The following is a 23,611-nucleotide window of genomic DNA, read 5'->3' as shown; positions in this document are numbered from 1 at the left end:
GTTGAGCATCTTTTCATGTGCCTGTTTGCCATCTGTATGTCTTCTTTGAAGAAATGTCTACTTAGTTATGCCCATTTTTCAATTGGGTTGTTTGGTTTTTTGTTGTTGAGTTGTATGAGCTGTTTGTATATTTTGGAAATTAAGCCCTTGTAGGTCTCATCATTTGCAAATTTCTCCCATTCCATAGGTTGTCTTTTCGTTTGTTTATGGCTTTCTTTGCTGTGCAAAAGCTTGTAAGCTTGATTAGGTCCCATTTGTTTATTTTTGCTTTTATTTCTATTGCCTTGGGAGACTGACCTAAGAAAACATTGGTACAAAACATTAGAGAACATTTTTCCTATGTTCTCTTCTAGGAGTTTTATAATGTCATATCTTATGTTTAAGTCTTTAAGCCACAAAATGGCTTCTCTTATGTCAAGAAAGCCATGCCTGGTTCTCTTTCTCCAGGGATCCCATACCCTATCTGCTTACAATACCATCTGAAGGTAGAAAAATATCACACATCCACAACATATGTATACAGATACACACAAACATATGGGCAGATGCAGAAAACTTACAGCTCTCATTTAAAAAAAAATTTATTAGGGAGGTACAGTAGTACAAAACTCACTAGTTTATAAAAGAATAGTTGGATTCAAATTTTGTTTTGGCAGTTGGAAAAAGTTGTGTTCACCTGTTCAGATGACTAAAGCCTTTTTACTAATATTTATAGATAAGATTTTTAAGATTTCTCATTTGCCCCATTTCCAAATATTTCCACCCTTCTTTTTGTTTTGTTTTGTTGGATGAGAAACATCTCCCTAAAGTTTGAATTTCAAAGAATGGCTCTTAGGTCCTAGAGAAGATAGGGGTAGAAAATCTACATCACAAAGGCACAGTTCAATGTCCCAGTAACTACAAGCATTTTGAGATGAATAGGCAGGCAAGGTTTGGGGATTGGCAAAAGGACAGGTGAACTTTGAACCACTTTCTAGAGCTACACCTCTGGTCCTGTAGAGATTTCCAAGGCAAAGACAGTTGTTTCCAGTTTTCCAAAGAACTGGGTTGCAGCCTGAATGATAAAGAGACGGACCCACCCTTCCGACTACCTTTTTTCCAATTTGCTTCTTTTCTCTGGGTACATAGTTTCATTTTAGCTTAGGGGAGAAAGCCTAAAAAAATTCCTGTCAGGCTCTGAGTGTCAGCTATTGTCATTCACCCTAAAGAGTTTCCCCACATCTAGCCTTGATTGCATTCCTGTGGCATCAATTAACATGTTTCTCTGTTCCCTTTAATCATCTACAAACTTCCAGTTAGATCTAGAGGTTTGATCTTATTAAGCTTTAACTTTTTTAAAAAACAAAAACATGTCATAAGTGGTAATAAGCTCTTCCATCAGGAGATAGTGATATCTAGTGTTTTTCTTTTTATGTTAACAGTTCTCAGTGATAATTGCCTAGTTCCATTATTTCCATTAAGGGTTTGCAAAATGGTAATATTCTAATTATATCTTTTCCTCTTCATTTATTAGCTATACTATTTCTATAATATCTATTTGTATAATTTCCCTGACCTCAACTATTTAACTACCAAGAGGTAAAGCTCATAAGAGAAAGGCAGGCTAAATGCTTGATTCTTTCCCTTTACTTACCAGTTTTCAGAGTAATGAGTTGGTTTACTAGCAACCTCCAAAGGTGACCAATGAAATTCTTTTAAAAATACCATTATGATCTCATGGATTTTAACATACTTGATATGTTTAATCAATTGATGTTATTCTTATTGATGCTCAAATTGTGGGAACCTTCTCAAGTTAGCTCCTGAGTCCTTCTACATGTAGTAGTCTTATCGAAGAAGAAGCTACCAAGCTTCTTCACTGTTTGTATGACAGTATTTCCAGGCTCATCTTATACATTTCTTGCTCCAGATCTCAAAGTAGCCGTTTCTCTAAGCCCTAGAGACCACAGTCTAGGCCGTGGTAGTATTTATTTCTCTGAGGTTGTTCGCTGTTTCTGAGCCTTTTCAGTGAACAGAACTAGGAAAATAGAAGTTTAAGGATAAAAATGCTTTATGAGTTCATACTCATATTTTCAATACAAACTTGAGTACAAAGTTTTGCTTCTTTGGTTTTGTAGTTGTATTTCTTTTTGCTAAAAATCCTGGTCCCTTCTTTTAGACTACTTTAATACTTTCAGAATTTTTACTGACAATTTGGTGATCAAAGATGACATAAGATTTTTTGTAAGTTTTTTTTTTTTTTTGTCCTGAGGGTGTATCCCACTAGGAATCAAATTACATAAGTTACTGTGTTTAATATCACTGATGCTCAAAATATTAAACAACCAGTTGGAACTAATCAACCCCTACTATGCCAAGAGCTAACCTTTTAGTTGTTGAACTGTGGAGAGCTGGAGGAAGGGTAGTATCTCAGGTCAGCCCCAGCTTACCAACCCATTTAGTATTGTTCCAATATTTTAAAAACTGGGAATGCCATACTCTGCATCCCAACTTGTTATAAGTCTTGCTGTCATTGAGTTCCCTTCTAGCTCCAACAGGAACCTATACAATCACTCAGATGAGGTACCCTTTTTGTGCTTCCTTACCCTACTAGCCTTTATTTATACATTTATCTAAACATTTTACAATGATACAAATGATTATTTTACATGATTCTTGAAGTTCTGGCCAATAAAATAAGCAAATACAGAAATATGAGTTATGACTATTAGGAACTTAAATTAACTGTATTTGGAACCAATATCATTAGAAACCTAAAACAAAACAAACAAGAAAATCTTAAGTAGAAAAAGCAAATTATGAGCACAAATTTGTAGGCCAAGCAGGCCTAAAAATCTCTTATAGTGGTGCCAGCTATAGTGTTAGCAGGCCTGGATCAATTAGTAATTAAAATTGAAGTTAAATATAATTAAAAATTACACAATTTGCAACTGTTTTTATCTAATATCACTAAAATTATTTAAGAATTACTTGAGTGATTGTCTGTGATACTGCCTTCCCTAAAAGCTCTCTTTCCTAAGAAGTGGTATCCCTCTCCCTCTCTACCATCCACATGGTTGTAGGCAGAACTTTTCTTGCTTACATGACCCCACTCCCCTGGTAACACTTATTGGGTCCAGGGGTAGGCACCTGGCCTAAGACAGTACAGTCAGAGGCTTTCCTCTGAATTTTTCAAGTTGGAATCAAGAAAGAGAAGCAGCCACATGGTTATTAAAGAACACTGACCCAAAGAACTGTTGTTACCCTTGTTTTCCGCTTTGTGGGACATCTTGTCTGCAGTGAGAGCAGATGTAGGTGACATGCAAAGGGGAGCTGAGCCAACTGTCAAAAGGAATTTTGATGGCAGTGGAGTTCCTGCAGTCATACGTGAGGCCCAACTGCAGCCCTGCCCATCTCTTAGGTTGGTTTTTCTTAATGCTTCCTTGGAATCCATAAGCCAATAATTTCTAATTTTTCCAAAGCTAATTCAAATTTGATTTCTGTCTCTTGCTATCAAAAAAGTTCCCACTTCATTGACAAAGGGAAATACACAGAATAAATTTTCTATAAGTAATAGATTTATATTTTAGTAATGTCTGTTTTATTATATAATACATAAATCCCCTCAGTTCCCCCAATATTAACAATAAAAAATCCAGAATGTTAAAGGATTTTTGATTATGTGATTTTTTTTTTAAACATAGGTTTCATAGTCTAGGATGTAGTGGGAGAGGCAGGACGTAAGTCTAGAAAAGTAAATTGAGATTAGAACATATAGAGCCTTAAGGTTATGTTAAGGAGTTTGGACTTTATCCTGTAGGTGGTAAGGATCCAGTTGGAAATATCTTTAGGATATTTGGATAGGTCATTGTGGTGGCAATATGGACCTTCAGTTAAAGTGGGAAAAAGTTGCAGACAGGTCCTCATTTTGGAAACTTAATCATTTGAAGGCTATTCCAGGTATCAGAGGCCAAGTTGATGAGAGACTCACCTAGGAAAGTTATCCTGAAAATGGTTGAGAGAGGGAAGAATTCAAGAGACATTTCAAAGGTAGACTTGACACTACTTAATAACCACTTGGACACACGGAATGAAAGTGAGGAAATATAGAAGGACTGTGAATAGATGGTGATACCATCAACACAGGAGAAGGAGGAGGAACAGATTTGAGAAGAAGACACTAATCTAACTGAACATCACCACTGACCTTTATGGTCCATTTTAGCAAGTATGGTGTTGTGCCCCCATGTAGCACTCACAGTCTCTGTCATTTCAAAGACAGCCATAATATGATTCTATCTTGGAAGTTTGTTTGAACTTTATTGGAACGCCTCCGCAATGTAGGAGACCAAGGAAGTCATTAAGTTCTGGAAAGTTAGCATTCCTACTTGGAAGACATTAGTTGTGGTTTTGTCATGCTGGTGTGTATTAGTCTAATATAATATGTTTTATATATTAGATATGTAATATATATAATGATATCTTTTATTTATTTATGGGTTTGATTTAATGAATATTGTAAAAGAATGATTATAGCCAACCTAAAATTTTATATATCAAAAAGAATATCATTTCATTATAGAGGAATTAAAATTTTATAGTGAAATAAAATTAGAAATAATATGATAAAGTGATATAAGCCTCAGATTTTCTCTTTATTTATTTATTTATTTATTTATTTATTTATTTATTTACATTCTTTAAGGGAAGTAATTTCATTTTAACAACCTTTAAGTGTAGCAGCTATTCAAAAGTAGCAACCTCCCCTTATAAGCCTCAGATTTTCAAAGTAAATATTTCTATGTTCAAAGCAAGTAACCAGTAAGCCCTTTTCACTGTACTTTCCCTGGGGAGCTAAATTGCTTTTGTCCACCTGATTTCTAAAGCAAAATTATCAAATACCATCAATGTAACTTGTTCTGTGTTAAAAGCAGTATTAGACACAGTCCCGACTTACTGCCATTCCATTATTTTCTGAAAAATGAAAAATTCCAATTTGCGGATGGTGATTTTGTCAAAAGTAAAAGCTCAGCAGCTCATAGACTGGTGAAATAACTGACATCTTTAATATTTTGACAGCTCTAATGAACTACAGGAAACTTTGTCCAAATTCCATTCAATTTGATTTGGTTTTCTCTCATCAACACTGATTAAGGGAAATAGAAAGCAAAGTACAAATGTCATTTTACACTTTCTAATAGCCACACTGAGGTAAAACAACATGTAAAATTAATTTAAATAATATGTTTTATTTAACCAAAAATTTCCAGAATGTTATCACTTTAACATACAGTCAGTATTTTAAAATTTCTAATGAAATATGTTACATTATTTTTTCGTACTAAGTCTTCAAAGTCTGGTGTATATTTTATACAGCACATCTCAATTCAGATTAGCCAAATTTCAAGTGTTCAAAAGCCTCACGTGGACAGTGCAACCTTAGATAAAAGTCACAGCTGGAGACAGCAACATCTTTCAGAGATTTATACTGCCTTCCCCTTAAATTACACGATGAGTACAACACTGAGCACAACGTTTACCACTTGTAGCTCGAAGGCCATTCCAAGTCTGAGGGGAAAATGTATGATGCAGATTATAAATATACGTTCAAATATTTAATGTTTTTTATTCTAGTGTCTGTACCTGCAACTCTCTTTTCCACGTTTCGAAGAATAGAAAATGGTGCTACTTTTCTGTCATCATGAGTTACGGATTAGATAACAAGGAAGGGTGGAGTTACCATTAAATGGCATTTATTCCCAGTTACAGAATATGCTGTTCTGGTGAGGGCACTAGCTTACGAGGCAGACTTGAGTTTTCATTCTGGCTATGCCACTAACAGTATGACTTGCAACAGGTCAAGTCAATTCTTTGAACATTTTCTTATCTCTAAAATGAGGATGGACTATATTAGTAGCTTTAATCATACTCTGAGTAGCCTACGGGTTTATAAGGGAAGAGTGAGAAGGAAATAAGTAGAATTTTTGTCACACACGTACACACTCCACCAGAATCAACCACTGCAGGATCAAGTTTATTTGTTTTATAAATTAATCATCAGTGTAAACCCCAAAACTAATTAAAATTTTAAATACTGTTACCAGGAAATATAATCATCTCCACTTTTCAACAATATACAATATGATATTCTCATCTTCTGGCCCATACCTAAAGGTCCTTTCACATACCTTTTTCTCAAACTTCCTTGTCACTAATCTTACTCCTTCCACGTTGCTCGTCAAGTTACCAAATCATTAGCCACTACTGATTCCAGGAAGATTGAACAATGAGATACATTTGTTCAAAATCTACCCATTGTAAGGACTGTCTTTTTGCCTCGTCCATCTGGTCTCTAAGTGAGCTATAAATCCTAAAGCAATCCACTCCAAGCCAGTAAGACACATCTGTAACCCAGGTTTTAATTTTTTCCTCCTAAGTTAATTGGTCATAGTGAAAGCCCCCATGAGGCAATATATGTAAGTTGGAGAGGAACAGCAAGGCTCACAGGAATAGGCAACAGGAGAATATGAGCACCTTGTTCATTAAACTTACTTGCTTTCAGGACCTGTCCAGGCCTGGTTCTATATTTACCTTTTCAACTTGAGGTAGGAGTCTCAGATAACACCTGGATCATGATGAGCAAGTGGAATTGCAGTTGTTTGGTGTTCCAGGGTTAGATGCTCCTCTTGGACCCAGTAGTAAACCACTAAAATTCAAAGAGGTCCACCAAAATAGTGTCTCTTCTTCATGGGAAAGGGCTCAAGTACAATGTTTAACCCTTACTTTAGAATCACGACCAAACATATTCTCTACACCACTGAACCCTTGAACATTTTTCAAAGTTTCAAAGATATATATACTTTCTACTCTTTTGTCCCGATCTATGTAGTGTTAACAGTCTAATGAACCAATGTGATGTCCTGTAATGAGGAAAATAGCAAGTTTTCTGCTTGATTGTGGCCCAGAGCCTGAAAGGTGATATAATCCTGTGGCAAGAAGGTGAAACTGCGTGTGCTATTGTTCATACCAGATGAAAGCAAACTATTTCTGCTTCATCATTAACAATTATCCTAATAAATGGCCACATGTCCCTTTGCATAATGAAAGGAAGATTCAAGTAGGCACTGCCTCAAGAGTACTCAGATTTCCTTAAACTGTGTCTAAGAACTGATTTGTATCTGAAGACTAGATAATGTTTCTCTTTTCCAGCCCTGAAGGGTTTTTGTTTGTTTGATTCTTTGATAAATAAAGCAAGTAGGACCTTAGTGGGCTGCACTGCTATTTCAGTCCTAGGGACTCCATGACTAGCTAGTCACCTCGAAGAACCTACGGGTCAGACGATTTGGGTTTTCAGACTGACCCTACTACCTTTCAAGTTAGCCACAAATGAATGTTACATGCTGCTACTCGGATCATGCTTCTCTGGGATCCTCTTGTAACTGTAAGCCAAATTCAACTCCAGCTTCTCTCATCACCATCCCTAGTCTAAAGAGAACATATTCCAAAGCACTTTAAAATGTGCTGAACTTCTTTTTGTAGATTTGTTTCTCAAAGCCTTTGTGAAGAGTATCTTCTGGACCCTTTGGAAAGATACAGTTGAGGTGAATGGTTGGGTCAGAAATGATAAATCCACTCCTGCATTCCTATCTCCTGAAATTTTTAAATTTGTTCTTTTACATTTTACCAAAGAGATTTGCATCTCAACTTCATTTTGCATGAGTCACCATTGTGTCCAGATTTAAATCAACTGTGAGCAGAACAAACAGAATTATGCCCAGTTTCTCAAGCTAACAGTTAATCCAGAATCTCTTGTGAAATCTGTAAAATCAGCCCACTCTAAAATTGTGTCCTTCTCTTTTTCATTCAACATTCTTAAAGTCTATTCTAACCCACATTCCATGATTAATCAGCAAAGTTCTTCAATTCCTTTGGTGCTTAAGCCATCTATTCCTGAATTTCACTTTGTAATTGGTCCCTTGAAGCATACTACAATTTGACTCTGATTAAAGATCTGAAGATAGTGCAGGGTGAGAAAAGGGCATAAGAGAACTGGCCTCCTCTTATAAGGTAACTCCCTTCGGTATCTTCAGACAAAGGAGAAACACTCTTGTAAGCAAAAGGAGATACTGCTTCAGCTGGCAAAGGAGGCTTAGTGGAGTTTGGGGGTGGGAGTCCTCTAACTTCTCCAAATTCTATCTTATATAGCATTTCAATTTTAAAGCTGTAACTCTTTTTTTTTTAAATTGATGTGATAGGATTTGCATTTTATTTATTTATTTTTTATTGAAGTATAGTTGACTTACAATATTATGTTAATTTTAGGTGTACAACATAGTGATTAAAAATTTTTATAGATTATGCTCCATTTAAAGTTATTATAAAATATTGGTGAGGTTTCTAGTGCTGCACAATATATTCTTGGAGCTTATTTATTTCATACATAGTAGTTTGTACCTCTTAATCCCCTTCCTCTATCTTGCCCCTCCTCCCTTACCTTCGCCACTAGTTTATTCTCTATATGAGTCTGTTTCTGTTTTGTTGTATTCATTCATTTATTTTTTAGATTCCACATATAAGTGATAATATACAGTATTTGTCTTTCTCTGTCTGACTTATTTCACTAAGCATATAATACCTGCCAGGTCCATCTATGTAGTTGCAAATTGCTAAATTTCATTCTTTTTTATCACTGAGTAATACTCTATTGTGTGTGTGTGTGTGTGTGTGCATATATATATATATATATATATATATATATATACCATATTTTCTTTATCCATTCATCTATTGATGGACACTTAGGTTGCTTCCATATGTTGGCTATAGTAAATAATGCTGCTATGAACACTGGGTGCATGTCTTTTTGAATTAGTGTCTTCACTTTCTTCAGATATATACCAGGAGTAGAATTGCTAGAGCATATGGTAGTTCTGCTTTTAGTTTTTGAGAAATCTCCATATTGTTTTCTATAGTGGCTGAACCAATTTACTTTCCTACCAACAATGTACTAGGCTTCCCTTTTCTCTACATCCTCGCCAACATTTCTGACAGGTGTGAGGTGATATCTCATGGTTTTGATTTACATTTCTCTGATGATTAGCAATGTTGAGCAGCTTTTCAAGTGCCTGTTGACCATGTGTATGTTTTCTTTGGACAACTGTCTATTCAGTTCTTCTGCCCATGTTTTGATCGAGTTGTTAGTTTTTTTGATATTGAGTTGCATGAACGCTTTATATATTTTGGATATTAACCCCTTATTTGTCATATCATTTGCAAATATTTTCTTTCATTCAGTATGTTGTTATTTCATTTTGTCAGTGGTTTCCTTTGCTGTGCAAAAGCCCTTAAATTTAGCTAAGTCCCATTTGTTTATTTTTTCTTTTGTTTCCTTTGCCTTTGGAGACTGATCCAAAAAAATATTGCTATTATTTGTGTCAGAGAATGTTTTGCCTACATTTTCTTCTGGGAGTCTTTTTGTTTGTATTTTGTGGGGGTTTTTTTTGCAGTACGCAGGCCTCTCACTGTTGTGGCCTCTCCCGTTGCGGAGCACAGGCCCCGGATGCACAGGCTCAGCAGCCATGGCTCACGGGCCCAGCCGCTCCGCAGCATGTGGGATCTTCCCAGACCTGGGTATGAACCCACATCCCCTGCATCAGCAGGCGGGCTCTCAACCACTGCACCACCAGGGAAGCCCCTTCTGGGAGTTTTATACTTTCCAGTCTTATATTTAGGTCTTTAATCCATTTTGAGTTTATTTTTGTATATGATGTGAGAATTTTTCTAATTTTATTATTTTACATGTTGCTGCCCAGTTTTTCCCAGCACCACTTATTGAAGAGACTATCTTTTCCCACCATATATTCTTTCCTTTGTCACAGATTATTGACCATAAGGGCATGGGTTTATTTCTAGTCTCTGTTCCATTGATCTATGTGTCTGTTTTTGTGCCAGTGCCATACTGTTTTGATTACTGTAGCTTTGTAGCATAGTCTAAAGTCAGGGCGCATGATACCTCCAGCTTTGTTCTTTTTCCTCAAGATTGTTTTGGCTATTCAGGGTCTTTTGTGGTTCCATATAAATTTTAGGACTATTTCTTCTAGTTCTGTGAAAAATGTCATGGGTATTTTAATAGGGATTGCATTAAATCTGTAGATTGCTTTGGGTAATATGAACATTTTAACAATATTAATTCTTCCAATTCACAAACATGGGATATCGTTCCATTTCTTGGTATCATCTTCAATTTCCTGCATCAGTGTTTAATAGTTTTCGGCTTATAGGTCTTTCATTTCCTTGGTTAAGTTTATTCCTAGGTATTTTATTCTTTCTGGTGTGATGTTGAATGGGATTGCTTTTTCTTTCTGATAGTTCATTATCAGTGTATAGAATAGCCATAGATTTCTGTATATTAATCTTGTATCCTGCAAATTTGCTGAATTCATTTATTAGTTCCAATAGTTTTTTGGTGGAGATGTTAAGGTTTTCTATATATAGTATCATGTCATCTGCAAATAGTGACAGTTTTACTTCCCCCCTTCCAATTTGGATGCTTTTTATTTCTTTTTCTTGTCTGATTCCTGTGGTTGGTTCTTTTAATACTATGTTAAATAGAAGTGGTGAGAGTAGGCATTCTTGTCTTGTTCCTGATTTTAGAGGAAAAGCTTTCAGCTTTTCACCATTGAGTATGATGTTTACTATGGGTTTGTCTTATATGGTCTTAATTATGTTGAGATACGTTCCCTCTGTACCAACTTTGATGAAAGTTTTTATCATGAATGGATGCTGAATTTTGTCAAATGCTTTTTCTGTGTATATTGAAATGATCATGTAATTTCCATCCTTCCTTTTGTTAATGTGGTGTATCACATTGATTGATTTGCAGATACTGAAGCATCCTTGCATCCCTGGAATAAATCCTGCTTGATCATAGTATATGGTCCTTTTTATATATTGTTGAATTTGGGGGGGGTTGTTTTTTTTTAATTTTTAATTTAATTTTACTTATTTTTTTATACAGCTGGTTCTTATTAGTCATCAGTTTTATACACATCAGTGTATACATGTCAATCCCAATCACCAATTCATCACACCACCATCCCCACCCCCCCGCGGCTTTCCCCCCTTGGTGTCCATACGTTTGTTCTCTACATCTGAGTGTCAACTTCTGCCCTGCAAACTGGTTCATCTGTACCATTTTTCTAGGTTCCACATATATGCGTTAATATATGATATTTGTTTTTCTCTTTCTGACTTACTTCACTCTGTATGACAGTCTCTAGATCCATCCGCATCTCAACAAATGACCCAATTTCATTCCTTTATATGGCTGAGTAATATTCCATTGTATATATGTACCACTTCTTCTTTATCCGTTCGTCTGTCGATGGGCATTTAGGTTGCTTCCATGACCTGGCTATTGTAAATAGTGCTGCGATGAACATTGGGGTGCATGAGTCTTTTTGAATTACGGTTTTCTCTGGGTATATGCCCAGTAGTGGGATTGCTGGATCATATGGTAATTCTATTTTTAGTTTTTTAAGGAACCTCCATATTGTTCTCCATAGTGGCTGTATCAATTTACATTCCCACCAACAGTGCAAGAGGGTTCCCTTTTCTCCACACCCTCTCCAGCATTTGTTGTTTGTAGATTTTCTGATGATGCCCAATCTAACTGGTGTGAGGTGATACCTCATTGTAGTTTTGATTTGCATTTCTCTAATAATTAGTGATGTTGAGCAGCTTTTCATGTGCTTCGTGGCCATCTGTATGTCTTCTTTGGAGAAATGTCTATTTAGGTCTTCTGCCCATTTTTTGATTGGGTTGTTTGTTTTTTTAATATTGAGCTGCAAGAGCTGTTTATATATTTTTTCCTTTTTATATATTGTTGAATTTGGTTTGCTAAGATTTGTTGAGGATTTTGCATCTATATTCATCAAAGATATTGGCCTGTAATTTTCCTTTTTTGCTGTGTTTTTGTCTGGTTTTGGTATCAAGATAATGGTGGTCTTGTAGAATGAATTTAGGAGTGTTCCCTCCTCTTCAATTTTTTGGAACAGTTTGAGAAGGATAGGTATTGGGTCTTCTTTATATATTTGGTAGAATTCCCTTGTGAAGCCATCCAGTCTTAGACTTTTGTTTGACGGAATTTTTTGGTTACTGATTCAATTTCACTACTACTGATTGGCCTGTTTTTTATTATCAGATTATCTATTTCTTCCTGATTCTGTCTTTGAAGACTATATTTTTCTAGAAATCTATCCATTTTTTCTAGGTTGTCCAATCTGTTGGCATATAGCTGTTCATAATATTCTCTTATGATTTTTTGTGTCTCTGTGATATCAGTTGTAATTTCTCCTCTTTCATTTCTTAATTTTTTTGTGTCCTGTCTCTTTTTTCCATGATGATCCTGGTAAAGGCTTATCAACTTTGTTTATCTTTTCAAAAAAAAATGCTCTTGGTTTCTTTGATCTTTTTCTTTTTAATAAATTTATTTATTTATTTATGGCTGTGTTGGGTCTTCGTTGCTGCACGTGGGCTTTCTCTAGTTGTGGTGAGCAGGGGCTACTCTTCATTGTGGTGCGCAGGCTTCTCATTGCAGTGGCCCCTCTTGCTGTGGAGCACAGGCTCTAGGCATGCGAGCTTCAGTAGTTGTGGCACGTGGGCTCAGTAGTTGTGGCTCGTGGGCTCTAGAGTGCAGGCTCAGTAGTTGTGGCACACAGGCTTAGTAGCTCTGCGGCATGTAGGATCTTCCCCAGACCAGGGATCGAACCTGTGTCCCCTGATTGGCAGGCAGATTCTTAACCACTGTGCCACCAAGGAAGTCCTCTTTGATCTTTTGTATTTTTTTTGTTGCAATTTTATCTATTTCCTCTCTGATCTTTATTATTTCTGTCCTGCTGACTGTGGGCTTTGTTTGTTTTTCTTTTTCTAATTCCTTTAGATGTTAGGTTAGATTGTTTATTTGAGAATTTTTCTGTTTCTTGAGGTAGACCTGTATCACAATAAACCTCCCAGTTGGAACTACTTTTGCTTCATCTCATAGATTTTTGGAAAGTTGTGTTTTTATTTTCATATGTCTTGGAGTATTTTCTGATTTCCTCTTTGATTTTTTCATTGACTCATTGGTTTTTTAGTGGCATGTTATTTATTCTCCATGTATTTGTGTCTTTCCCATTTTCCTTCCTATAAATGATTTCTGGTTTCATACCATTATGTTTGGGGAAAATGCTTGATATAATTTCTATTCTTTTAAATGTGTTGAGACTTGTTTTACAGGCTATTCTGTAGCTCTGTCTTGTTTTGTAGATCTATCCTAGAGAGCGTTCCATGTGTACTAGAAAAGAATCTGTATTCTGCTGTTTTTGAATGGAATGTCTTCAATTTATCTATTAAGTTCAACTGGTCTAATGTGTCATGTAAGACCACTGTTTCCTTGTTGATTTTCTGTCTGGATGATCTGTAATTGATGTAAAGGGGGTGTCAGTTTCTCCCTTTATGTCTATTTATATTTGCTTTATATATTTAGGTGCTCCTATAATAGGTACGTATATGTTAACAAATGTTATATCTTCTTCTGTTGAACCCTTTATCATTATATAATGCCTTACTTTGTCTTTTGTTATTGTCTTTTGTTGTAAAATCTATTTTGTCTTATATGAGTATTGCTACCCCAGCTTTCTTGTCATTTCCATTTGCATGAAATATCTTTTTCCATCCCTTCACTTTCTGTCTGTGCGTGTCTTTAGCTCTAAAGTGAGTCTCTTTTAAGCAGCATATATAAGGGTCTTTTTTTTTTTTAATCCCATCTGCCATCCTATGGCTTTTGATTGAAGCATTTAATCCATTGGCATACATTTAAAGTGATTATTGTTGTGCATGTACTTATTGCCATTTTGTCATTTGTTTCCTGGTTGGTTTTGTAGTTCTTCTCTGTTCTCTTCTTTTATTTTCTTCCCTTTTGACTTGATAATTTTCTTTAGTGGTATGCTTATGTTTCTTTCTCTTTAGTTTTTGTGAATCTATTGTAGGTTTTTGATTTGTGGTTACCATGGGGCTCATATATGTTGACCTAAAACTACATCTACTTGTTATAAACAGATAGTCATTTATGTTCAAACACATTCAAAATATCTATGTCTTTTACTCCTCTCCCCAACATTTTGTGTTTTTGATGTCATATTTTACAACTTCATTCTTATCCCTTAACTGTTTAGTGTAGTTTTAGTTGATTTTACAATTTTTGTCTTTTAATCATTTAACTAGCTTATTTAAGTGGTTGATCAACAGACTTTACTATATATTTGCTTTTACTAGGGAGATTTTTCCTTTCCTAAAAATTCCTACTTTGTATAGCCTTTTCTTTTCCACTTAGAAAAAAACCTTTAACATTTCTTTTAGGGTTGGTTTAGTATTGATTAACTCTTTACTTTTTTGCTTGTCTGAGAAGTTCTTTATATCTCTTTTAATTCTGAAAGATAACCTTGCAGGATAGAGTATCCTAGGTTGCAGGATATTTTTCCTTTCAACACTTTAAATATATCATACCATTCCCTTCTCGCCTGCAAAGTTTCTGCAGAAAAATCAGCTGACAGACTTATGGGGGTTCCCCTGTATATGACTCTTTGTTTTTTTTCTTGCTGCTTTTAGAATTCTCTCTTTAACTTCTGCCATTTTAATTATGTCTTGGTGTGGGTCTCTTTGGGTTCATCTGTTTTGGACTCTCTGTGCTTCCTGTATGTGAATATCTGTTTCTGTCTTCAAGTTCAGGAAGTTTTCAGCCATAACTTCAACAAACACATTTTTAATCCTTTTTCTTTCTGTCTTCTCTTTCTGGGACCTCTATAATCCGAATATTAGTACACTTGCTGTTGTCCTAGAGGCCCCTTAAACTATTCTCATTCTTAAATTTATTTTTCTTTTTGCTTTTCTGCTTGGGTGATTTCCATTATTCTATCTTCCAGACCACTTATGTGTTCTTCTGTATCACCTAGTCTGTTGTTAATTCCTTCTAGTGTGTTTTTCATTTCAGTTATTGTATTCTTTACCTCTGACTGGTTCTTTCTATTATTTTCTAGTTCCTTGTTAAAATGCTCACTGTGTTCATCTATTCTTTTTCCCTAATTCAGTTAGCATTCTTATTACTTATTACTAATGCTCTGAACTCTTCATCTGATAATTATTTATCTCAGGTTCATTTTTGTTTTTTCAGGGTTCTTTTTCTTGTTCTTTCACTTGAAACAAATTCCTCTCTCTTCTTATTTTGCTTAACTTTCTCTGTCTCTACGAAAGTAGGTTAAACAGTTACCTATTGTGGTCTTGAAGGGGTGTCCTTGTGTGAGAGCTTTCATATGCAGTCTATGTGTGCCCAGTGGCTTTGGTGGGAGAGCTGAATCTGATGTAAGCTAGGTCACATCTTCCCCCAGGGTGTGCTGGCAGTTATCACCTTGGTGGCAGGTGGGGCTGGAGATGGAAGGGCTAGAGTCAGAGCCAGGTGTGAGCTTCTCCTATGCTCAGTGACCATAACTGCCCCATGGGGGCAGGGACAGGTCCCAAGGTGCTAGAGCAGAAGCCCTGAGGTTGAGGTCTGGGCTGGTTCTGTTCCCTCTAAATGTGAGTTCTCACCTCTCCCAACATGGTCACCTTTGCCCCAGTGGGGAGCAGTGCTGAAACAAGAGGGGCTGGATCTGGTGCCCTGTGTGGGATGGGGTGCTCACTGGTGTGAGCCCAGTACACCAGTCAGAGTTCCAGACTGCTCCCAAAATGCTGCCTCTGTGAGTGCCAGCAATGGCTTTCCCCACCCTGTTCAGATGCAGTACCAGGTCCAAGTTAACTATGTCCCCATCAAATGCACACTCTCCTTGGCAATGGCAAACTTCACCCTAGTGGGAAGCTGCCCCAGAACAAGAGAGGACAGTGTGGGTGTTCAATGTGGGCCAGAATATGAACTGGGATGGTCTTGACACACCAATCAAGAGTTTCAGACAGCTCCCAATCTGCTGCCTTTTTGAATGCCAGTAATGGCAGCCACCATCTCATTCAGATGCAGTGTCAGGTCTGAGCTGGCTCTGTACCCCCCAACGGCACACTCTCCTTGGCAGCTACAGCCTTTGTCCTAGTGGGGAGCTGCACCGGAGCTAGAGGACCCAGAGCGGGTGCTTTGCATGGGCTGGGGCACATTCTGGGGCAGTCTCAGGAAACCAGCCAGAATTCTGGGAAGTTTCAATCTGTTTCCCCACCTTGTTTCTGGGAGTAAGCAAGTTTGTGCAGCTCTTTACTAGTGGAGTCTAGGTTTCTTACAGCCCTCCTGTTAGCCCTCCTGGTTTCCAAACCAGCTAAGGGGATTCATCTTCCCAGTGTCAGACCCCAGAGCTAGGGTACTCAATATGTAGTTCAAAGCACTCACTCTTCTAGGAGGATCTCTGAGCCCATGATATCCCTCTCCTCTTCTGTGTCCCCTCCTAGGGATGAAGATCGTGACGCGATCTCTTCTCTTCCCTTCTTACCTGACTCCGTGTGGATCTTTCTTTACAACCTTGGTGATATAAGAGTCTTTCTGCCAGTCTCCAGTTTGTTGTCAGTGAGAATTACTCCACATGTAGATGTATTTTTGATGTGTTCGTAGCAAGGAGGTGAGCTCCACATCCCCCTACTCCACCACCTTGATCTCCTCCAAAGCTGTAACTCTGTCTGGATTAGCACCTTAACGTATGTTCATATAAGACCCCAGTTAAGGAGGTGAATTCAACTGATTTGCAAATCAGCAATCAATAAGAACAAATGCTGGTTTTATAGCTATCTCAATCCTAGGGCTATAAGAATTTCTTTTAATAATTCACAGTTTGGGTTTCAGTTCATATTTTAAAATGAGAATCTAGAGATTTCCACTTGTTGATCCTATCAACTGAAGCAGCTAACTTCAGCACACAGCTCTTGAATTCCTCATACCCCTCATATTGTTCTATGGCAACAACAGTTAGGTTCTCCATGGTCTTGTCTTCAATGCCCACCTTAGTCCTAATATTCACAGGCATTCATTTCTTTTTTTAAAATATTTATTTATTTGGCTATGCCGGATCTTAGTTATGGCACACTGGATCTTCGTTGCGGCATGCAAGGTCTTCATTGTGGCGTGCGGGATCTTTTTAGTTGTGGCATATGGGATCTTTAGTTGCGGCATGCAGGATCTTTTAGTTGTAGCATGCGGGCTCTTAGTTGCAGCATGCGGGATCTAGTTCCCTGACCAGCGATCGAACCTGGGCCCCCTGCATTGGGAGCATGGAATCTTAACCACTAGACCACCAGGGAAGTCCCCACAGGCACTAATTTCTTTAGCTGTTTCACTATAACAGGCCATGGGCTTCCAGCATCCCATCTATCTTCAAACATAATGAGTCTGGATAACTAGAGTCTCCTCATTTCCCTAAGAATCTGTTGTCTGTAATCAGCTCCTCATACAAGTTTCTGTACACGTCTGGAATCATAACTGCAAGCTACCAACTCTAGGTAGCTTAAACAGAATGGAATTTGTTGGAAGGATGCCAAATAGCTCACAAAATCTATGGGAAAGTTAAAAACCAAACTCAAGAAACAGAAGCCAAAAGAGGCTGGCAACAGATAACTCAGCGAAGGACCTCTGTTGGAACAGTCTAGTTAGAATGCTGGCAGAACTTGGCCAAGACCTGTTAAAGGAAGAGTCTAGGCAGAATGCTTCCAGTGACACTGCTACCACCAGGCATTCTCTTCTCCTGGGTTATTGACATCACCACTCTCTCTGTAAATAACTTGCCGGTCCCTGTACCTTTGCATCACTCCTGGATTCAATGTCAGAATCTCACTGGGTAAACCTCAGTTATATGCTGATGCCCTTTCTATTTAGAAGGAGGAAGATCTTCCCTTCTTCAGTTTCCATACGGGGAAAAGCATTCATATGCTAGGTAACCAAAACACACACACACACACACACACACACACACATCCAGGCCATCATACTTGGATTTATTTCTGGACTTCCTATTCTATTTTATTGGTTGTTTATTTTGTTGCCACTATGATATTGTTTCAATTTCAGCCATTTTATAATTTCTTTTAAAATCTGATCATTCAAATCCCCTTCCCTCTCAAAAGTTAAAAAATTTTTTTTCTTTGCTCTTCTTAGCTTCATTTTTCTCAATGAATTTCAGAACTCCAAGAATATCTAATTAGAATTCTGATTGGAATTTTATTATATTTATGAATACTTTGAGGGAATAATTTAAAATTTTTACAATGTTGAACCTTCTTATCCAAGAACATGGTATAGCTCTCTATTTAAGCCTTCTTTTAAACTCTTGGTTAGTTATATAGTTGTCTTCATGTAGATTTGGCACATTTCTTAAATTTATGTTTTTGTTTTTAGGGTAAATGGAATTTGCTCCATTTTGTTTTCCGTTAAAAGAGTGTCAAGCCCCTCTTTTTGGCCCAAGCAAAATCTTAACATCTCATAACCTTACTAAGCAAATAGTTCTATGATTATTCTACTAAGCTATATTAATGATCATTGAGCTAAATTCTTCCTAGGCTTATCCAGCTTCCATTATAGAATTAAATCTTACACTTTGTAGTATAAATTTGAGTTTGAAAGTTAAAAGTAAGGAATGTCCATTTATTCACATAATTTTGGTGTTCTAGTGTCAGAATATTCAGAAGATTGTCAAAGGAAATGGAAAAACCAATTGCTCTCTTTGGTAAACATGGTGTGAATCACTCAGAAAAGAGGGACATCCTAACTTGTTCTTTCCACTATGGATGCCAAATCTGAAAAAAGAGAATGGACTACCAGATTGGACAGATAGCAAAATTCTGAGTAAAAGAAATTACATTAACTGTGTGCCTGGTGCAGGTTTTCTTATCCAGTCCCTGCTCAATCTAATACAACCCAGGCTTTAGCCATGACTTAAGGAGTCACTGGAGAGAGTTAAGAAAACATTTGGAAGACCTTTGAAGCCTTCTGAGGACTGGTCAGAGATGACCTTCAGCATCACCCAGTCACTGAGGAACTCCTGCTGCCAATTCATTCTTGGTAACTGAGACATTAGGAACTCTACTCAGTACTCTGTAATGACAGATATGGGAAAAGAATCTAAAAAAGTGTGGATATAGGTATATGTATAACTGATTCACTTTGCTGTACTGCAGAAATTAACACAACATTGTAAATCAACTATACTCCAATAAATTTTTTTTAAACATATACTTCAAAAAAAAAGAAAACGGAATGTTTTTCAGGGGAGTAAATTTAGAAAAAAATATCAGAATTGGATAAACTGGAAGACAGTGGCCACTGTACTAGTACTACAGTACCCCCTAGTGGACACAAAGAAACATGGTCTTGTTTATGCTAAGAATGACCCCAGTCTCTTCCACAGTCATTTAAAATCTGGAGGGGCCTTAGTGGTCAAATAGGTCAACATCCCTAGCTCCAGAAAAGGAAACTGAGGAACAAAAAAGAAATGATTGGCCCAAGTTTACATAGCCAACCCAAGGCTAAAGTCCAAGATTCTTAACTCTCACTTTTCTTCCTTTCTCCTCCCCTTTCTTTCTTCCTTCTTTTTTCAACATGTACCATGCACCTATTATGAAGCAGAGTGCTAAGAATACAAATATAAAAAAATATTTAGTCTTTGCCTTCAAGTCTAGTTTTCTTTCAAAGGTACTTCTTTTAACACATTTCAGGGAATGAATTTGCAGAGAATGACCAAACAACCATGTAGGCGAAGGTTCTCAATCATCCACAAATTGACTCACAATGTGATTAACTATTGAGAATGGACTGGAACACACATTTGCAAATGTGGAAAGGGCCCTTGACCAGGTTCAGACCATTTCATGAAGAGAGAAGACTTTACAGATTTATAACTGAATTCTATTGCAAAAAATGGCAATAGAGTATTGAAGGTTTTATGTGTGCCCAGCACCTGATCCCAAACATTATCATTTGAGTGCACTCCACTGAGCAAATCCTTATTGAGGACCTACGTGCAAGGCATGTACTAAACACCAGGTTTAGTATGGTAAAGAAAACAGATATGGTCCTATGGTTTCTGCTCTCATAAAGCTTACAGTCTCCTGTGTGTGTGTGTGTGTGTGTGTGTGTGTGTGTGTGTGTGTGTAATTCTCTAAATCCCAGGAAAACTGTTTCCCCCGTTTCACTTTGGGAAGTCTTATTTTGATATTATGGAAATCAGGTAGTACGCAAACATTTTCTAAAATTACTCTGCCCCCACCATAAGGGAAATAAATAATAAAGATTTAGGAACAGATAGGACTGGAATTGAATCCCAATCCCACTATTTACAGGCTATTAGACAAAGCAATTCATGGGCTTCCCTGGTGGCGCAGTGGTTGAGAGTCTGCCTGCCGATGCAGGGGACGCGGGTTCGTGCCCCGGTCTGGGAAGATCTCATATGCCGCGGAGCGGCTGGGCCCGTGAGCCATGGCCGCTGAGCCTGCGCGTCCAGAGCCTGTGCTTCGCAACGAGAAAGGCCGCAACAGTGAGAGGCCCGCGTACCGCACAAAAAAAAAAAAAAAAAAAAAAAAAAAAAAAAAAACCCGATTCACTTCTCTAAGCCCCAGTTGCTTCTATAAAATGAAAATAATATTTATCCTTTGGGAGAGATGATGTTTTATCATTATCCTTATTAATTCCTAAACAGAGACATTATTTCTTGAGTCAAAAGCATGAATTATATATTCTTTTTCCTAAAGTTCAGATAGATTATCAAAAGGGAAGCATTAATATTGTTCACTCAGTTTCACAAAGAATGTCATTTTCCAGGATTAATACAGGAAAATATTCATGGCCATTGACATTTTAATTAAAAAAAAAGTCAGGTAAAATCCTCTAACAATGGCTGCTATTACAAAAGCATTTCTTAATTTTTTAAAATTTATTTATTTTGTTTTATTTATTTTTGGCTGCATTGGGTCTTTATTGCTGTGCACGGGTTTTCCCTAGCTGCGGCAGGCACGCGGGCCTCTCATTGTGGTGGCTTTTTTTTTTTTTTTAAAAATACTGGCTTATACCTTTTTTTTTTTTTTTGATGTTAGGGGTAGGAGTTTATTAATTAATTAATTTATTTCTGCTGTGTTGGGCCTTCGTTTCTGTGCGAGGGCTTTCTCTGGTTGTGGCAAGTGGGGGCCACTCTTCATCGCGTGCGCGGGCCTCTCACTATCGCGGCCTTTCTTGTTGCGGAGCACAGGCTCCAGACGCGCAGGCTCAGTAGTTGTGGCTCACGGCCTAGTTGCTCCGCAGCATGTGGGATCCTCCCAGCGCAGGGCTCGAACCCGTGTCCTCTGCATTAGCGGGCAGATTCTCAACCACTGCGCCACCAGGGAAGCCCCGTGGTTACTTCTCTTGTTGTGGAACACAGGCCCTAGGCGCACGGGCTTCAGTAGTTGTGGCTCTCGAGCTCTAGAGCGCAGGCTCGGTAGTTGTGGTGCACTGGCTTAGTTGCTCCGTGGCATGTGGGATCCTCTGCGACTTGGGCTCAAACCCGTGTCCCCTGCCTTAGCAGGCAGATTCTTAACCACTGTGCCACCAGGAAAGCCCCTGCAAAAGCATTTCTAAAGGCTATTTTCTTCCATGGGTGAACATGGCCTTGATCCACAGAAACAAAGCCTGTTATTTCAGTTATGATGAATAAACCTGGTATGACCATTGTTTAAAGGATTTTTTAGTATATTGTATCTTAACTTACCACTCCACCTATTTAATGGTTTGTCAAAAGCAAGAATCATGTTTTACTTTCACTATCCTCCCTGCCCAATGGTACCTTGCATAGATTTAGAGCATGCTAAATGTGTGCTAAGTAAAAAGACTATATCTTATTATTTGCTATTTGATAAGTAAGCTGAGAGAGAAAATCTGGCCTACGTTATAGGTACACTTACTTTGTCATACCTGCAAGTAGCAATTATCTAACAAATTCCATTCCTATAACATTCCTTCTAGAGGAATGGAGGACTGGTATGTTTGCACATGGCATGCATGCAGCAGGCCAACTTCCTTTCCCTGATATAATATTTCCTAAAGCTTGCTCCACACAGCACCGGTCCTATGAAAAGCCCAGGGTTTCAAGATCCAATAAGTTTGGGAAACTTTTCCCAGCATTTTCCCCTCTTGCAACTTCACAGTGCACACTGGTAAACTAAAGACTATTAGAAGTCCTGGCTGTAATAAAGAAAACTGTTTAAAATGGTTTTACCTAGCATTCCCCAAATTTATTTGACCAATGTTTCACCTATAAACATTCTGCAGAACTAAGAGCTTCTGTGGAACACACTGACTTCAGAAAACTGACCCTGAGTCTTCAAAGGACCTCTTTATCTTGTTAACACACACACACAGAGAGACACACGCACACGCACACGCACACGCACGCGCCTGCCATTTCATCTCCAAATCTTTCAGGACTGAGAATATGAGCATTTCCAGCAACATCTTAACTATGGAAAAATTACACCACTTCAGAGGTCCCAGAAAGTTAACACAATTTAACTTTATTTATGTAAGAAGAGTTCAATTTGAATACAGGAAATGGCTCCGCAGGAATGCCTGTCATAAACACCGGTAACAGATATCCAAATTCTGTTTTGTATCTGGGAGGGACGGAGAGAGAGGGGGGAAAAACACAAAATTATCGCCACCAAATCTCCCTGATGTTTCTTACAGTTTTCTACAAATCAGTATACAGTGTCCATTTTCCCATAACTCCATCCTGGGACTTCCAGTTTATTTTTCCAGTTTATGAGTGTTTCTCATTCTCTTCTCTAGATGGCAGCACAGATGAAAAAATGCCAGAAAACCTCAGAGCAGTCTGGCCTCAACCACCGCAAACAGCTCTCAACAGCCTGCCCCCAGCTCACCCTTCCTTTTCATAAAAAAATAAACACAGAACCTGAGGTATGATGGTTGACATTTAATTTTTTCAAATAGATTTAATCAGGTATATGAGGATGGAAAGAGTTAATGACAAAGTGATATCAGTGAGTGAGGAAACTGACTACTTAGCAGCGTCTCTCTCATGCTAGTTGCGTTTTCTGTATCTTAATGTTATCAATGTGCAGGTCATGCATCCTGCCATATAAACTTATAAGCATCATTACACTGGGTATGTGAAACAGCCAAACTCCAAGCCACTTGGTTTGCTACAAGTATTGGATTCATTTAAGATACATAATGCTATTTTACTGATTCTTTTGTCAACCGATGCTTTGAACGTGCTGTAAAGTGATTTCCATGTCACCAGATGCTGCACAAGCTTAGAGCTTAGGAAGTTAGCATGAAGGGAACACTGCATTAAAAGCTGAAAGTTACAGTTACTTTAATAAGGCAAGAAAAAAAGAAGTGGAATGGACTTAGAAGATCTTTATATCAAAGCCCCACTAGGATTTTCTTAAAACCTCCCTTTTCCTGGGGTCATTGAATCTCTTGATTAAACAATAAAATGGGGTCTACCAGCAAGATGTTCACTAAAAAATCTGCTGACAGAGAGAATGTAAGGAAGATGAAGCCCTCAACTTGTGGCATTTCAAGGGTTCAGGAGTACTCCAAAGAACACTAAATTGTTCATGTGTAGTGAACTGGACAGACACT

The 23,611-nt window shown here is 37.7% G+C and overlaps 1 protein-coding gene across 1 annotated transcript in view; it reads left to right on the top strand.

Annotated features, from left to right (window-relative positions):
- LOC309809313 (uncharacterized protein) overlaps positions 1-22,917 on the top strand; it is a 63,342-nt gene extending 40,425 nt beyond the window's left edge. The window contains exon 2 of the mRNA XM_082630383.1: positions 22,790-22,917. The gene's annotated coding sequence lies outside the window, so the exon portion shown is untranslated. The remainder of the gene's footprint in view (positions 1-22,789) is intronic.
- Positions 22,918-23,611: the final 694 nt, after the last annotated feature.

The sequence above is a fragment of the Mesoplodon mirus genome (genome assembly GCF_964341445.2).
Source record: "Mesoplodon mirus genome assembly, chromosome: 8".
NCBI lineage: Eukaryota > Metazoa > Chordata > Mammalia > Artiodactyla > Ziphiidae > Mesoplodon > Mesoplodon mirus.
Note: the sequence above shows the minus strand (reverse complement) of the source record. Positions and strands in the feature narration are given on the sequence as shown.